The sequence below is a fragment of the Rutilus rutilus genome, assembly GCF_951802725.1.
Source record: "Rutilus rutilus genome assembly, chromosome: 6".
NCBI lineage: Eukaryota > Metazoa > Chordata > Actinopteri > Cypriniformes > Leuciscidae > Rutilus > Rutilus rutilus.
The window spans coordinates 38,247,450-38,252,543 of record NC_140214.1 but is presented as its reverse complement, the minus strand read 5'-3'; the positions used below and the strand labels follow the sequence as shown (position 1 = coordinate 38,252,543).

Sequence of the window (5,094 nt, the reverse complement as noted above, 5' to 3'; positions counted from 1 at the left end):
ATCAAGAAGCATTTACTAGAGAAGTAAAATAACATAAGAAATTCTATTTTGTTTTCAGATAAACAAAGTAATTTAAGTAATTTTTGCTTAAAATAAGATAAATTATCTGCCAGTGGGGTAAGAAAAAATAATCTTGTTTTCCAATTGAATCAAGATTATTTTTTCTTACTTCTTGATTTAAGAATTTTTAGATATTTGGACTGGAAACAACACAAAAATACTAAGTAAGAAAAGCATGTTTTGCAGTGTAGGACTTGTCCCCCTCAATGTCTATGTACATATATACAGCCCTGGAGTTACTTGACTATCCAATATGAAAAAAGTAGGCTCTACTGACATTGAAAAATATCTTCTTAATTTTGTGTGTAACTGTCTCTAGTATAATGAACAGACACAATTCAAGTTAAGACATTTTAATGACACCAGAAAGAACTCCAGGAGAAAAGGGATCAAAAAGGAACAGCAACAATGTAGAGAAGGATTCTTCCTGGCAACCTGTAACAGAGTGAAAAACATTGAGAAAAAGCAGTTAGGACTAAAGCTAAGAATAAAATTGTCATTACACTGGATAATATAATTAAAAATCTAACAACAATCAAAGGTACATCAGCTGGCAAATCATTTAATAGTTTAATAGGTTTAATAGTCTATTTAAAGGGAATGATTGTAGTGGGGAGTTTGCTCAAACTATGGCAGTGATACAGCGAATAGTTGTCCGCGGTGCGCTTTCAAAGGCCAGTGTAAGCATACTGTCAGTTAAATTGTAAGTAGATGCTAACTGTTTCTCATGGGTTCGTATGGTATTTTAAACATTTACAGGGGTAAGTCTGTGATTTTATTGCCATCCGAATCCATGTCAGTGTTTATTTTCACCCAACCCGTGTACATTTCTTAATTGCTTTTATAAAGAACACCGCTTTCTCAGTTAACGCAGTGAAGCAGCCCCTGCACGAGATTGATTCTCGAGCCATCAATATCAGCAGATTCAGCAGCATCGCCACGGGCAGCACTGGGTAACGTCACACGGAAGAAGGAATATCTTTAGCAGCTTTCTAAGGTATGGTTCGGGGAACACGCCTATAAATGGTATTCCTTTAGTTAAGTTATACCTTAAGAGTCTTCGTAGCACGCTAAGAGACAACGTTATCGCGAAACCCAGCCCAGGTGTTTATGAATGAGACACTGAATTAATTGGTTTTAAAAGTGTTTGAATTAATGATTCAATTGAGTATCTTTTTTTTAAGTAGACTGAAACATGTTATTCTGATGTATGTTATCGTGATCTCCATTTTAAACAAAACAAAAATGATTTTAAACCAAATAGATTCTCAGTTTATCCTGAATTAGGAGCCGTTCACATATCGCGTCTAAAAACGTGTGAAAAGCGCTCTCTCCTTTCTACAAGCTCTTGCGCTCCTGTGGCGTCTGTCGTTGCTATGCAACCATGAACTGCGCTCTCCATGATGACAAGGAAGTATCAGCAAAGGAATAATTGATTTCTAGCCCTTGCATTAGCTTTACTACTAGATATATTTATGGAGATGAGAAATAAAAACTCGCCCTGTACAGCTATGATCGGCTGTTCGGCCGAGTTTTCCATGTTGTTACGGAAAGGCCAAAGCTGATCGGTTGGTTTTTGTCACATGACCAGCGGTGCTCTTGTGGCATTCTGAAAAGTTGAGATGTTTTCATCTCGCTGTGGCATATGCGTGCCTGGAAAAACGAGCACGCTGCATCGCATGCGCGTCACTTCTATTATGGTATTACCGGTGTTGTCACACTTGATTAACCGGTGGGGAAATATCCGAACGTATGACTTACAGAAGGTACAATTAACTAAGAACGTTTCGGGAAACACGTATTAACGATAAGGTACAGCTTAAGGTATAACTTAGGAATGATGTAGCTTTAAGAAGATTTGGGAAATCCAGCCCTTATCATAATTAAAAACGTGTTTCCTGAAACGTTCTTAGTGTTGCGCTTTTATTGAGCAGGTCATGCAATAACATAAATTAGTTATTTACACCAATAATGTGATGCGGCTGCTGGGCAATCTAGTGAGTTTTGGAGGTGGAGCATTGAAGAAAGGGGTGTGTTTGTTTGGGTTCATTCCAAATATCAACAGTGTCCAACAGCGTTTTTGAAATATCACTTACCCCACCTTAATATCTGGCAGTTTTTTTATGTCCATCTATAGTTGCCATCATCTGAAGTCTTCACAAGTGAGGCTGGATCCAAACTGGAGCTGCTATAATCTCTAGTGAATTTGCTGAGCATCCTGAGATAGAAACAGGGAAGCAACAGGAGAAAGATTAGCATAGCTGCAGTTCATATTATTTCAGGCAAAAGATGATCATGTGAACTTTTTACTATTTCATCACATATTAACTGTAAAACAAGATTATGAGATGTGTTAATTGAATGCTTGGCTAAAGAGTTGTGTCTTTAGTCTAGATTTAAATTGGGAGAGTGTGTCTGAGCCCCGAACATTATCAGTAAGGTTTTTTATGAAAGTAAAAGAGTAGCAAAACTCAAGAGCATAAAAATGTGAATTTGAGAACTTGTCCCCTGTAAAATACCAAAGTTCAAAGTTGAATTTAGAGATTTGCACTTGCAGAACGTGACTTAACGCATAGACAGTGATATTAAAATAAATAAATGATAACTCTGTAAACACCATACTAATTAAAAATAGACTACTATGTACAGTTAAGCGTTTTCCTCACATAGAAAACTGGTATAAAACACTTAAAGGTTGCATGGTATGAAAATTTCACTTTTGAGGTTTTGTAACATTAATATGAGTTCCCCTAGCCTGCCTATGGTCCCCCAGTGGCTAGAAATTGTGATAGGTGTAAACCAAGCCCTGGGTATCCTGCTACGCCTTTGAGAAAATGAAAGCTGGTAATAATCATACATTTTTCTTGAGCGTCAAATTAGAATGATTTCTGAAAGATCATATGAAGCTGTGATGCTGAAAATTCAGTTTTGATCACAGGAATTAATTACATTTTACAATATATTCACATAGAAAACAGTTATTTAAAATTTGTTATATTATTGTTTTTAATGCTGTCTTGGTGAACATAAGAGACTTCTTTCAAAACATTATTTTTTTACCAACACAATTAGTGCATGTTAGACATTAGTGTATGTTTGAAGTTTTACTTACTAATCATATGGTTCATAGCGCCTTAGAGATGATGATCCGCCCAACTCTGCTACGGTGGAGGGCCAGGGCATCAACATTGAAGGATCTAGGAACACAACAAACCATTTGTCACAGAGCCAACAATATTATTATATAATGGCAGGTTTATTACAAGTAAGAAGCTATAGCTAAGCTATATTATATATAAGCTACAGCAGAGGTGAAATGCTTTTCTGAGATGAGTTTCTGAATCTATTTGACCTGCATCTGGGCATGGAGTACCTACGGCCTGAGGGAAGTAGCTTGAACTGGCAGGACAAAGGATGACTAGGGTCAGCTGCAATAGATAGTGCCTTCTTTGCCACTCTGTTGGAGTAGCTGCTAAATGTGTGAGAGAGGGGGAAAGTTAAAGCCTGCAATCTTGCTACACGTCCTAACAATACTCTCTAATCGTTTTTTGTAGACAAGGAACCAAACCAGCAGATAAAACAGAAGGTTAAACAGACTGAATAAAACAAGAATAAAACATTCTCATCAAAGTGGGGTCAATGTTAAAATTCCTCAGTCTACGGTAAAAATACATTCGCTGCTGGGCTTTGGCACAAACAGCATCAGTGTGTGATTCAAAACATAGCTTACTATCAATTATTGTGCCAAGGTTGTATTCTTGTATTATCTCAATAGGTTATGATAGTGAGGGGAAGAGGGGGACTCTGTTTCCTAAAATCAGTAATTAATTCTTTAGTTTTGGATTTCCTAACGTTACCTACCTGCCTGTATTTCCTACTTCTCCGGCAGTAGCTTTCTTCAGAAATGTTGAAGTCGTGGAGCTTTCCCTCTGTTATGGGTTATTTTGTTGCTGCTGAAATCACAGAACATTTTTTTAATCAATATTTGTTTACCATTGAGCTAGTTTCAACCATGTAACTTAAGTCTAAGTGTAAGTTCTCCATGTAAGTGACGTCACCGATTACATACGTTTATGTTTACGTTTGTGTAAAATAAATTAGCTCACTTCCAAGTAAAACCTTTACAAAACCTCTCATATACACATAAGAGGTGATTAAAAGCCCAAACTTTCATAAACAAAAGCTCAACCGAGTTAACGTTAACTTAGCTTAGCTTAACTTACCTCTTCTGAAAACAGTTGAGATGCTAACGGACTTTTTCCGAAGACACAAAGCCATATAAAAGTAAATATTCACCATAAGCGTATCAATTACAAGTAAGAGAAGTGTCAAGAACAGTTGTGTGTATTATCCGTGTGATTTTAGAGACTAATATGACCTGAAAGCAGTGAATTTGAAAACAACAGCGAGAGAGGGAGTTTTCCTGCTTACCAGTCGCAGTGGTCCCGCGGCGTTTCCATGGCAACTCTGCGCCGCGGCCGCTCCAGTGTTTGAAAGCGACTTGAAAGTTCACAAGCACAACGCGACATCGGCCTCCCGTATAGTGGGCCGACCTAAAGCCGACGTAACGGAGCTGGGAAATAGAGCACTGACTGACAAGAGATCTGCCTACGCCTGGCCGACGCCTTTGCGATGTTATAGGGAGGGAGGCCGACGCTCGATGTTGGGCCAACGTCGGCCCGACGTACGTGTGCTATCTGGGTCTATAAATGGGTGTAGCAATGAACAACAACTATGTAAGACAAGGTAATTTATTGGAAACTACCGTTTTCATTTCAAGATAGTGTAGTGTTTTGAGTTTTGTGAGTTTTATTTTTGTGTTTCTGGACACGTTTTACTGTTTGTATCCTATACAGAATCTAGGAAAAATTTACGTTTTTGTTTTAAAATGCTGTATTTAGTTTTATAGTTGAGTGACGTCATTTCCACTGTCGAGTCGTCCAATCGCGTCTCGCTCAATGCTCAGAACAGCTTTGGATTTGAGCGAGACAGGTATGTTATAAATGAGCTCTGAAGTAGTGTTTAAATTTAAGA

At 37.8% G+C, this 5,094-nt stretch overlaps 1 long non-coding RNA gene across 4 annotated transcripts; it reads right to left on the bottom strand.

The window, feature by feature from the left end:
* Positions 1-397: 397 nt before the first annotated feature.
* LOC311292247 lies at positions 398-4,756 on the bottom strand. 4 transcript variants are annotated; one of them, XR_014627697.1, is made up of 6 exons: positions 4,284-4,756; positions 3,922-4,013; positions 3,438-3,532; positions 3,173-3,257; positions 2,157-2,278; positions 398-495 (listed from the first exon to the last, which is right to left on the bottom strand). It is a non-coding gene; the product is annotated as an uncharacterized lncRNA (long non-coding RNA). The 4 variants fall into 4 exon arrangements; XR_014627698.1 differs by having other exon boundaries at positions 4,492-4,756; XR_014627695.1 differs by having other exon boundaries at positions 3,922-4,756.
* Positions 4,757-5,094: the final 338 nt, after the last annotated feature.